Source organism: Elaeis guineensis, chromosome 13, assembly GCF_000442705.2.
Source record: "Elaeis guineensis isolate ETL-2024a chromosome 13, EG11, whole genome shotgun sequence".
Classification (NCBI taxonomy): Eukaryota; Viridiplantae; Streptophyta; class Magnoliopsida; order Arecales; family Arecaceae; genus Elaeis; species Elaeis guineensis.
This window is the reverse complement of record NC_026005.2, coordinates 5054256-5067784: the sequence shown is the minus strand read 5'-3', so window position 1 is coordinate 5067784 and position 13529 is coordinate 5054256.

Here is a 13529-nt window from a genome sequence, read left to right as displayed (position 1 = left end):
AATACTTAACCACAACTAATTCTTCTCATTTTACATCTTTAGGTCTAAGACTTTTCTTAAGGATCTCACCTTTAGAACTTTTCTCTTTCTTTCTTTTCTCTTCTTTTTCTTCTCCTTCTTAAAAAAAAAAAATCTTAACAACACACATATTAGGGTTTGCACTAATACATATACGGTATAATTTTTTCTGACCTAGTTGAACTTAATCCTGAAATTGAATGACTGATCCATATTACACTTAATAATCAAATGGCTAGAAATTCCGAGAACCACCTAGGCAGATGAAGGAATATTTTATTCTTTCTACTTATAATTCATCGATGTTCCCATCATTCTATAGGATCAAATATTCTGACTCTAGTCCTGAGGTCGATTTGAACCTGCTAGTCCAAAAATTAGATAAAGTCGATCTTCTTATAGATAAATGCCTAGTCTTAGATCTACAATCTCCCGTATAATACATACCATCCCTCAATTATCAAGAGATTTATTCTATCTGTGCTAGCCCAGCCCATCATGTGAGTGAATGTCCCACGACTGCACAGTTTCCATCTTTCATCCAAGAATAAGTTCAAGCTACTCAAGGTTACTCTAGTCCTATTAATGATTCATTCTTAAACACATATAACCAAGATTGGAGGAACTACCCTAATTTTTCTTGGAGACCCCAACAGACTCAGGCCCAGATCCAAATTTTTTCTGTGCAAAATTTTCAAAATAGGCCCCAATACCAAAATTATGCCTATAATAGTGGTCAGCCTAGTTAGCCTATCCGGCCATCCTATTACAATCAGCCGTTATACCCACCTCCTCAACAGACCAATCTAGCCGATGATAGATTTAGCCAACTTCAACAAATGATCATAACCTAACAGCAATCTCTCGCTAAGTTAGAAGCATAAATAGATCAATTAACTGAATCTACCATGAGGAGAGAACTAGGTCAATTGCCAACGAACCAATATCAAATTTTGAAAATGACCCACCTATCCATCAATCACCTGGACCTAGTCATCAATCCAATGTTCCACCTAAGATTCTCCAATTTAAAAATGACAATGCAATTTCTGAGCTTAAAAGTGATAGGATTCTTAAGGATCCATACCAAGTCCAGGTAAGTGAGGCTAGTACTGATGCTAGCCAAAATATAAATTTGGAAGAAGAGGTTAGTACTGAAGCTAATCCAATAGAAGAATTTGAGCTTAGTACTGATGCTGATCTAAGTAAAGAAAAGAAGAGAGTGGATGAGTTATCCAAGATATATCCATCAAGAGCCCATTTTCTTCAGCTTTAGAAGCCAGTTCATCCACTTTAGAATTACCATCTCTTTCAGAATTAAAATTATCTTTGATCACACTTGAGAACACATGTTTAAAATCAACTGACACCCTTTCAGCACCCATTACTTCAAACTCAACTCCTAACCTAAAAACTCAATTCATGAGCATTTTAGAAGAACAAATAGGAGAAATTCTCGATAAACAAGGATCTGTGAATGGATTTGTGAACTATCTTTCTAAAATTAAAAATAGAGATGTGAAATATTTTTTGAAGATTGATAATAAAATATTAAAATTTATCAAAAGCCATCTTCTTGAGATTGGCAATACAATATTCGACAAAGGATAGGTGAGAGAATCAGCATGGTCTGGCTGAAGATGGTAAACTTAGCACTTTCTGGGAGGCAATTCAGTTTTTAATTTTCAGTTTTGTGTTTGTATCTGGCTGAAGATGATAAGCTTAGCACTTTCTGAGAGGTAATCTAATTTTTACTTTTTATTTTCTTTTGTATTTTGTTTAGGTTAATTGAGTTTTACTTAGTGTCTTTTGTAGGGATCTGAAGATAATCCTGGCTAAGTTGGGGGAAGAATCAATTTTGAAAAAGATTTTTGGATCAGGAGACATCTCTCCTTTTCTTTCTCTTTACATGAATCCTTCATTTTTTCTACTCCATTGAGGACAATGTCGATTAAGCTGGGGGGAGAATAAAAAAATTTTTAAGTCCTCAAGTAAGTTAGTATTTAGTATTTAAGCACTTGATTATACTTTAGAATCAAGTTAAACCAAGTATTTTTAAAAAGAAAATTGATTTACAGATCAGAAAGTTTGTGAGATATTGAGGGATACAGTATTAAGAAAACTCAATAAAGAGTTAAGTTTAGAACTTAAACAGTTTTCTTTGAGTATTTTTAAATTTTTCTACCAGCATCAAAGAAGAGTTTACTTTCTATGGACTTGTGTAAAGTAACTATACATTTCTTCATATATTCAAAAAAAAATTTCAAGTACTTCATGCTGAGTAACCGGGCCTCTTTGCCTAAGTAAGCATCGAGTTTCGTGTCAAAAGGTATGAAGGACAAAGAAGCTTTATTGTAAAGCTAGTTTTAACTCGTAGCCTGCTTGATTCGAGCAAGTAGGTCCGAAGAATATTCTATACCTAGTACCCTAAAGCCGTCTGGTTCGGGAGTCACTGACTGAAAACTCGCTACATGAATCAAACAGAAAGCTTAAGGGGTTAAGATACTCAATAGCAGTACAACGTTTAAGAAAAAAAGAGAGAAAAAAAATAATCAATAAATGAAGGACGAAAGTAACAATATACTTGTCTATATGAAGGTTAATAATTTGGAGAAAAAGGTAGGGATAATTTAGAAAAATTCTAAAAAAGTTTAGTATTCTTAGTTTAATTCTTATATTGACTAGTATTAATATCCCAATGACATACCTCATTTACATTCTACTGAACATCAGTGGCCCTTTTAAAAATTATTTGGTGAAATTTGAGATTTTAAGTTAAACGGTACTTGATTCTAAATTCTTTCTTTACTCGAGGATGAGCAAAGTTCAAGTTGGAAGGTATGATAAGTAACATATTTTTATATTTATTATAGATATTTTTGATAATTTATAGTGCTAACATCTTCTTAAAAACCTAATTTTATGAATTAATTAAATATTCTTACAAAAATTAAATAATTTTAAAAAAATATAAAATTAGAGTATATTTATGAAAAATAGATGTTAATTCAATTAAGCAATTTAAGCATCAAAATGATGAGAAATTTTTAAAAAAATTAATGCATATTTTTTCTAATTTTTTAGGTAAAAATCAGAGCAAAAATGAGCCAAAATACCCCTAAAAAAGCTTTAAAAAGACCTCCAGTGCACGGTGGACCGACCGCTCGGTCCACAGAGCCAGGGTGCGGTCCACAGAAATAGTTACGTGGTCTACAGACGTGGCTCACAGTGAGAGAAAGATCTTGAGCGTGATCCAACGACTAAGATTTAATCTGAAGATCGATCCAATGGCTGCTGTTCGTTGTCGGTTTATAAGGAGTTAAACTACGCGATCTGACGGTCCAGAATCAATCTCAGATGCAATCGGATGGCTATGGTTTGATCTGACTTTGATAAGGATTAAAACTATAAATTTTGATCAGATCTAGACGGTCCGAAGCTGATCCGACGGTCAGAAATATTTCTAAAGAGATTAATATGATTTCTAAGGGTTTTAGGACTCCTTTTTCTATCAAAAAATTATGAAAAATTCATCTATAAATAGGAGATCTGGGAATAAGCTTTAAGAGTAAAAAAATTGAGTAAAAATATAGAAAAAAATAAAAAAAATAGATAAATTTAAGGATCCAAGAAAAAGAAGGAGAGAAGCTAGTTCGCTCTACGAAGTACGATGGAAGACAGAGAGGTCATCAACCATCTTTTCGATGAGACTGGACTGATCAACTTCAAATTCTTGTTACAGTTTTATTTTTATTTTATTTTATTATTTTTTTAAATTTTTTGTAGTTAAATTTTAATTTTAATTAATATAAAATTTATTTTCTTGCACTTTAAATTTTTATCTTTTATTTTTTGCAAGTAGATACTAGGATCTAGTTAGTAGATCTTAGTATCAATTTATTTTATACTTTTTAAATTTTTATTATTTATTTTTATTGCAAGTAGATGTTAGGATCTAGTTAGTAGATCTTAGTATCCGATTTATTTTTCGTACTTTTAATTTTTATTTTCTGACTTAAATTACTTTCTCTAAAATTTAATTTTTTTTATAAAATCAAAGATTTCAAATCAAAATCTTACCTTCTCTGTAGATTCGACCCAACTCACTACTTTCTATGTATTTTTAAATTTTATTGAAGTCAAAATTTGATTGATAATCACGGTGTCCTAACGACAACATCTTGACCCTATCATCTTTTGTAGCTCAAGGTTATTTACTTATGCAACTTTGATTCTCCCTATTAAGTAGGCTGGACATACAGATTAGCCAACTGTGCATTGGGATTATGCAAACGTACTTCAATCTTTACTTTTCTCAAATCTTCTAAAATACTTTTCTGAGATGTGAGTAAAGGAGTTCTATATTTTGAAGATTTCTTGCTTGGTGTGTCAGTCAATACATTAGCTTTTCTCTGATAGTACTATATGGATAAATCATAATCATTAAGCAACTCTAATCATCTTCTTTGTCTCATATTAAATTTTTTTTGAGTGAAAAGATATTTCAGGCTTTTATGATTAGTATACACTTTATAAGACTCATTATAGAAATGGTGCCTCCAAATTTTTAATATAAATGTAACAGCTGCTAGTTTAAGATCATGAGTAGGATAATTTTCCTCATAAAGTTTTAGCTATTAAGAGACATAAGTAATTATCTTGTCATTCTGTATTAGTACACAACCCAATCCCTTCTTTAAAGCATCACTATAAATAGTAAGACCTTCACTATTAGAAGGGAAAGGATAGAGACTGCTACAACAAAACAGGTTATTAGCGACAAATTTTTTTTATCGTTAATAATCTATTTTCATCGCTAATAGTTATTAGCGATGAAAATTTTATCACTAATATTTCATCACAAATAATCGAATCATTGATAATATTTAATAACAAAAAAAATATTTCATCGCTAATAAAATTTATTTGTGACGAATAAATTTTGTTGTTAAAATATTTTTGATGAAAATTTTTAATCATAAAAAAAATATTTGCGACGAATTAGAACGTCGCTAATAAATAAAAAATTAATAACGATAAAATATTTTTATCGCTATTAATTTAAGTAAAATCTTTTAAAATAAAATTTTTAAAAACTTTTAATGATGAAAAATTTACATCACAAATAAAATTTTTTGCAACAAAAATTTTTCATTGCTATTAATTTAATAATAAATTTTTAAAAAAATTAAATTTAAATATTATTACCAACATAAAATTTACATCATAAATATGATATTTTTTTATGAAAACTTTCATCACTAATAATTATTTGCAATGAATAAATTTTTATCATTATTAATTTTATATAAAATTTTAATAATTTTATATTTATTAAAAAATTAAATTATCATACTAAAATATTTTTGGCGACCAATATTTCATTAAGAATAATTTCATCACTAATAATTTAAACATATTTTTTTTAAAAAATAATTTATAAATATATATTTTTAATTTATATTTATAATATTTTTTATAAATTAAAAATAAAAAATAAAAAATTTACATAATAAATATATAAATAAATTTTATTATTTTATTATATTAAATTAAAATTATAAAAAATTTGAAAAAAAAATAAAAAACTACATGAAGAAGTCATCAAGTGTCGGCATCTGCAGAACGAACTGAGGAAGAGGAGCGCTCGAAAGAACTCGAACCGGCCTACTACTACCTCATCAGCTGTATCGTCTACTTTATCTACACCATTCGCTCCATCATCTGGATCTGGAGCTGCTGATACTCATCGATGCGTGCAACCAACTCTTGAGCTCGCTGCTCAGCATGCTGTCGATCTTCGACTGCCTGCCTCTATACCTCTGTCAATCGAGCCTCACAGACAAAATGGATGTCAGTCCTAGACGAGCGTGAGAATGAGGGAGCAGTGATCCCATACTCTGACCCCTAACATAATAGAATCTCGTACCAAATACTTGATCACAGATCTCATCATCTGTGGGTGCAGTCGAGCCCTCAATGGTAGGCTGGGATCTCATGTCTGTCATATGGTCCTAAAAATTAAAATTATAGCTATTTTAATTTTATAATAAAAATCAGACTGTGAATGAAAAAATAATTGAAAAAACTTACAAAGAGCTCCTGGCTCCCCGTCGTCCACTCTTCTGACCGTCGCTGGTGGGTTCGCTGGTAAATATCGATCCTATCAGGAAGCTTGCCACTCTCAGCATCTCTTTGAAATTTAAAAATAAATAATTAAAATTTTTTAAATAATTAAAAAATTATATGCTAATTAAAAATTATAAATTACCTACTATGTGCTCCATGGATGAGTGAATGATCTCGAACCTTCACAATGTGGTACGGTCTGTCTCGCCCGATTCACGATATTCTGGGCACATCTTCTCTGTACAGTTACCAGTCAAATTAATAGATAATAAATTTAATTTAAGAATAAATGATTCAATAATTAAATTTTTAAAAAAGAAGAAGTTTGGATGTGTAATCTGATATGCTGGATCCTTGTAATGCCGACATATGACAGTCCAATCATCCATAGTGATGCTGTCATAGGGCTGCTGCCGTGCTGCCTTCTCTCCATGATCCTGCACCACATGGTATCAATGCTGATGTATATGATGGTGATAATCCTTAAAATGCAATGATAAATGAGTGTCCACGGCTCGTCGCACACGATCCTCATCAAAATCAATGATGTCGAATACATCCTGCCAATAATAAATATTAGAAGAATACTATACAAATTAAATATTCACAATATAATTTATTTTACCTGTACGTAGGTGTAGAAAATTTTTCTCTGAGCCGGTAGAACATGATGCCAATCGAAAAGCATCACGAGGGCATAGCTGCGGCATATGATGCCCAGCTCAGTCTGCCACGGCTCGCACCATCTCCTAATGAGCTTGGTGTAGTCGGGTGGTATCTCAATATGGAGATGCTGTCCCAGGTGCTTGCATCTCCAACGCTCTAGAGCGAGATTTTTTGATTGACCTCGCCCTCGCCTCACTATCGATGAAGACTGATATGAAACAACAATAAATAAATCATTAGTATGATAGCTATCTAAATAAAAAAATTAAATTTTATTATATAAAAAGTATAATATACCATTGAGATCCACCTCACTGGGACCCACCAGTGCAGGACCCTCTAGCAATGGAGCCGGTGCAGTAACGGAGATCGATGAAGGCGCTTCAACCTCTAGGGTAGACTATGAATGCGAACATCATCGTCTATCTCCTGATATCATATCTGTAATTTTTGACATATAAATGAATATAATATTAAATAATAATAATAATAAATAAATAATATTCTAATTAATATAATTATATCACATATCATTATTGTAAGAGAAAATTGAACGAAGAATAAAGATCTACTCATCAATATTCGTATCTTCCTCGATGTGTAGATTCTCCTCCGAATCATAATAATCGATATATGTGTCAACTTCTATCTCATCATTATTTATGAACTGATTGCTGCTCTCTGACTTATCAAGATTATATATAAAATCAGCTTCAACTTCATTGGACGGCAGATCAACCCTATTCAAAGGTGTCGTTACAAGTTCTTCATCAATAAAAGGCTCGGCTAATATTTGTTCTTCTCACTGAAAAGCTTCTTCTTCATATAAATTCGAATTTTCATCCATCTCTAATCAAATTGGTATGTCTATACGCTTCTAGGTGTTATTTTTTATACAACATACCAATTATCTCGATACTTTAGATCCTTCAAATATATTACTTGTTTCGCTTGAGTTGCTAATATATACGGCTCATTCTGGTACTATATTCATGCAAAATTTACACTGATAAAATATGGATCGATATGAATATCGATCTTTTTATTACTAATATCCTACCATTCATACTGAAACAAGAATATAGAATTACTAGATCCATACTTCAGTTCTATGATATCTACTAGTACACCATAATATTTAATCTCTTCTTCTCCTTCATATCCTATTGCAGCAACCCTACTATTCTAGATCCATCATTGCATCCCAAGCTCTTTTGTGTAAAATCTCATTTCTCCAATGATATAGGGTGCATAGTGATTAACCCTTTGATCGGGACCACATACTAAATCATACAACTCATCGATCACATCCACTTCTTTATTGAAATACTTATATTTCATCTATATCATAACATAAAAAATTATGTTCATTCAAATAATATTATTTATAATTAAATAAATAATGTATTACTAATGCAACTTACAAGATCACCAAATTATTTTATAAATTTTCTCCTATGTCGATCATCAGTATTTGTATTATTCTCTCTACATAGTATACTCTTGTGCTCACTGAAACAAGTTATGATTTTTAATTTTACATCGATACGAAAAAATTACTTAGAATATAAAATAGTATGCTAAGATGGTACTTACTCAATAAAATCTTCAATTTCTTCATAATTATTTAGAACGTAAAAGTATACTTTGGATAGCTCATTCACGTCCATAAATTCATATCTCCTTGCACCAAGAGGTCGAACTATTTGTTTAAATATAGACAACATCGGTTCATTGTCACCCCATTCATGGTCTGCATTACAATCTGTACGATTGAATCTTATTTCGATATCGTCAAGATACATCGAGCAGAATGTGAAACACTCTGTAGCTACATATGCTTCTGCTATAGATCCTTCAGGCTTTACTTTATTACGCACATATTTTTTTAGGGTACATAAAAATTTATAAATAAAAATAAATTTAAATTTTAGAAATATATTTACATCTTATAATTGATATGACAAAGTGTGTATAATTTCTTTATCTTTCAATAGGATACATCCATCGATAATGTATCGGTCCGATCAAAAGAGCTTTCTTTGGAAGATGAACAGCCAGATGCACCATAACATCAAAAAATGATGGTAGAAAATTTTTTTTTAACTTACAAAAAATGTATACGATATCTTTCTTAGATCTCTCAAGTAAGTTAATCTTCAATTTTCGACAACACAGTTCTCGAAAGAATACTCCCAGCTTAATCAATGCAGTTTGAACATGATCACCCAAATAACCACGCATGACCACAGGAAGTAAATATTACATCATCATATAGGAGTCATGACTTTTCATGTCAGAGATATTGTCGTCGTTGTTTCCAACACACCACGATATGTTCGAAGCGATGCATCAGGAAATCTTACGATTTTGAACCATCCACAGAAATTCTTCTTTTCCTCACCAAACAGTAAATAACATGCAGGTGGCATAAAAAATCTCTCACTTCGATGAACTAAATGTAACTCCGGTCAGATTTTTATTTTCTATAAATCAAGATAAATTTTTGTACCATCTTTTATTTTTTCTGGGATGTTCAATACAATACCAATGATATTATCATAAATATTTTTTTCAATGTGCATTACATCCAAATTATGACGAAGTAGTAGCTGCTTCCAATACGGTAGTTCAAAAAAAATGCTTCACTTCGTCCAATTCATCTCAACTTCAGTACGCTTTCGCTTGTGAGCATCCGAAATTTTTTTAAATTGGACATTTTCAATGACTTCAAGTTGTTCTAAAATTTTTGCTCCACTTAACTTTTTAAGTGGTGGACATCGGTTGGACTTACAATCAAAATATTGATTATAATGAATTCTCCAAGAATGATTACCAGGGAGAAACCATCGATGACCCATGAAGCATATTTTCTGCCCGTGCTTTAAATGTAAAGAGGATGCATCCCTTTTGCATATTGGACATGCCAGATAACCTTTGGTGCTCCATCCAGATAAATTTTCATATGCAGAAAAATTATTTATGGTCCATAGAATCAAAGCATGCAACTTAAAATTACTTCAACTCACAAAATCATATGTCTGTATCCCATTTTCCCATCGCTCTTTCAGATCATCGATTAAAGGTCGTAGATATACATCTATTTCATTATATGATACTTTCAGATCCAGAATCAACAGTGACATAAAAATAAATGGTTCTTTTATGTACTTCTAAGGTGACATATTATATACAACTAGCTGTTGGAAATAGTGTCCCAAAGCCAATCGTCAGCCTGTTGATGGTTGTGCTCCTTTTGTATTAGTACATGAATAAATAAAAGTTATTTTGATAATTTTTCATCATAAATGTTTCATCTTCTAATGAACTCTTATGTTGTGGTGAAGTCCTTAGGACTATTTAGACTCAACAAAGGAAGATTTGTCGCTTAGTCCTTAAATCTGTTCGCGACCAAATGATACGTTGTTACCAAGAATGACAATGTTTATTGAGCATAAGTCGTTGTGTGCCATATGGGTTGGTTGTCCTCATAACCAAGGAGTGTGAAGATACTAGTATGGCATACAGATGAGATGTAATGATATATTTGCACTGAACATGACCGACTCCGGAGCTATTTTTACTGTCAAGATTTACTCCAATGGGATATGGGTATAAATGTCCCTCCGATCTGAGACCGCCATAGTGACTTGCAAGCAACCCACTGCACTTAGGTACTGGACTACCTGAATTTCTAATTTAGTGATGGAAGGCTGCTGGGTGTAGTCAAGTACTTGACTTGTCGGTGCGTGTGTCAAGATGGGATTGACCACTCCAGTTTAGGAGCTGTGTAGTCATGTTTCAATTTAGCAAAACCTTGGCTAGGGTAGTCCTAGTGAGGAGTCACAGGACTAATTGAGTTGAGCACGATTCGGATGATCTCATCAGGGTTGACAGTTTAATCCTGAGTCGTCCTAAACACAGGGGTCAAAAGGGATGAATTATACGGTAACCATATTCACGTAGGTTCTGAATGTTGCGATTGTGACTATTCGATCTATCCGATCGTCGGGTACCATTGCTAGATGGTCACTTTGATTAATATAGGAATTGATTCCTGTGCTACCGGCTTAGGTTCGAACCTGCGGGGTCACACACATTAGAGGTTCCTTTCTGATCTGATGGCTGATTATGAGTCTTATGTGTCTGAGACTCTATGATTGAGAATTAAGATTCTCTGATCATGAGTTCCACACATTTTGGGTACCGGGATCAAAATTTTAAATTTCAAATTTTAAATTTGAAATTTGAACTCTTTGATCAGGGTTTCATATCGATGGTCTCTGATGCCTAATTGCCCATCAGATTTGGACTCAATATTTATGAGAGGTTTAATTAGTGGTTTGATCACTAATTAACTCAATTTGATTGAGTAATTATTTTTAGATCAAGTCCAATTGAATTGGATTCAGTTTGGATTGATCCGATTAGGTTAAGTGTTGATCTAATCGCTAAGGTGGCTTAGTCCCTGATTTGATCAGGGATTAGGTTTAGTTAATTCCTGATTTGATTAGAATTTTATTGAGTCTAATTAAGCCTAATTGTGTTGGATTTAATCTGGTCTAATTGTGCTTAACCTATTTTAAATAGGTTGGTTCAATTTGAATCAAACCACCTTGTTTTAAATTTCCTGCACCACCCAACTTCCTTGCGCCCATTTGAATTCACGAGAAAAAATTTTCTCGTGAATTTTCTCCCACGCAAAGCTCTCTCACGCCCATGTTTCTGTTAACTTGGTTTGTTACCCATCCAAATTCAAAGGGGTTTTGAATTTGAATGGATAACCAAATAACCATGCGCCAGCTTATCCTCTTTTGTGCATCCCATATTCCACACGAGAAATGATTTTTCGTGAAAGTCTCCACGCACAAAAAAATAAATAAATAAATAAATAAAGGCCACGCCATCTCTTCTTTCTCGCACAAATGGATGAGGATAAGATTGGTTGGCACTTGAATTCAAATTTGATTTGAATTCAAGTGAGCAACCACCTCTTCTTATGCACTCACACGCTTTCAACATCTCTTGCGATGTTTTATAAAATGAGAAAGGGAGGGGGCGTGGGCATAAAAAAAAGAAAGAAGAGATAAGGGGCGTTGGGAGGTTCTGAAAAAATTTTGAAGTGTTCAAAATTTATCGAGAGGAGAGAAAAAGGAGAGAGAAGTGGATGCAGGGTTTTTGGTGTGTACCCTAGGATTTCTACCTAGGGTTCGAGAAGTGAGATTGGTGTGCCACGAGTGTCGTGAGTCCACCAAATTTTAGAAAGAGATTCATCAGCCTCTCAACCAATCGTGCAGATGATCCAGAGCATCCGAAGAGTCGGCACACATCGATCGAAGGAGTTCGATCAACATCAGCCACCAAAAAGGTGAAATCACAAACTAGCATTCGTGAGGAGCCGATCAGACGGGAGCTTCGTGTGGACGATCCGCAGAGGTCAGATACTAGTGTGACTGTGATGTGACGATCAGAGCCCCCCGACGGTGATAAAATTACGGTGATCGACTACCCGTAAAAGGTGATGTGTTCTCAACACAGTACAGTAAAAAGTTTACTGTTTCAAATTTGAATTTTAAATTTAAATGCATGCTGTTGTATCATATTTAGATCCTAGTGTAGGATTAATTAGTATTAATTAATGAGATTAATTAATAATTCTACTATAAAATAGTAATTTTGAAAAAATTAAAATTACCATTTTGCCCCTGCACTGAATTTTTGCTACAAATAGTATCAGAGCAAGGTTCTAGAATATGATATACATATGCATGCATAGATTGAGGTGTAATCTATAAGTTAAAATTTTAAATTTAAAATTTTAAATTTGAAATTCAAAATTTAAAATTCAAAGATTGAAAATTCGAAATTTAAAATTTGTTTGAAATCTCAAATTTGAAATTTGAAATTTGAAATTTAAAATTTAAAATTCAAAATTTAAATTTTAAAATTGGTATATTTAGATATACTTGATCCAAGTAGCAAGTAATCTAATTGGGTTGGTTGCCGTGGCCGTCCGGTCATAGGAGAAAAGTAGGGTTTAAAGGTCCTTTCTTCCCATTCGATGGGATCTCCTATGGCGGTAGGGGTGCCGATGCAATTATATCTCACGCTGATGAAGCAGCGAAAGGACTTAATTATAAAATTTATCATGAATATGTTAGATTAGATCTAAAAAAAAATTCATGATTTATTTTGAGTTATTTTCTGTTATGAAATGAGCAATAGGATTGCTGTTTATGAAATGTGCTGACCCATTTGTGAAATGAGTCAACACATTTGGTGAGCAGAAAATAAAATCTTTCAAAATTTAAAAATTATTTTCGAAATATCAAACCCTGACCCATCAGTCCAAGTACTTAATTAAAAGAATTAAGTGTTGTCTAGTAGGTCTAGAATTGTGAATTAAGACCTAAGATAATTGCATAAACTTGTGGGTCAATGGGTTAGATGAATTAGGTCCATAATTGTGTTAGACCTAAGATTAGCTTAAAAAATGGACTAAATGGAGTAATTGGTCAAATCTAATCAAAAGTTGTATTAGATTAGGTCAAGGATACTCTAGACTCAACTTCAATAGTTGTAGTTGAATGGGTCCATGTCTTTAACTAGACCAAGATGGACTTAATTCATGGCTACGCGATGGAGCCCTATTTACTAAGTTGATCAAAATTAAAACTAATGAATCGGTTGGTGTCTAAGGTAAGTTCGACAGTTTT